Here is a 350-nt window from a genome sequence, read left to right on the forward strand (position 1 = left end):
ACACATATATCTACATATATATATATATACATATATATGCACACGCATACGCACACACATATATATATTCTTTTATTCTTTGACTTGTTTCAGTCAATTGATTGTGGCCATGCTAGACCGGAGAAATCGGCCCCTGGACTTATTCATATTGTAGTTGAATGCTCGAAATAAGGATTAGATAGACAGCCGACAACTGATGAAGAGTCGTTCTCTGTGTTTACTTGTCCTATTTTCATTTTTTCTCTCGTTGTTTGCATATTTGCATGTTTGCATATTTAACTCGTTTGTATTCGTATTTCATGTTGCTTATTTCTGAATCTTTCTAAAGATATATATATATATATATATAT

This window comes from Octopus bimaculoides, chromosome 16, assembly GCF_001194135.2.
Source record: "Octopus bimaculoides isolate UCB-OBI-ISO-001 chromosome 16, ASM119413v2, whole genome shotgun sequence".
Classification (NCBI taxonomy): domain Eukaryota; kingdom Metazoa; phylum Mollusca; class Cephalopoda; order Octopoda; family Octopodidae; genus Octopus; species Octopus bimaculoides.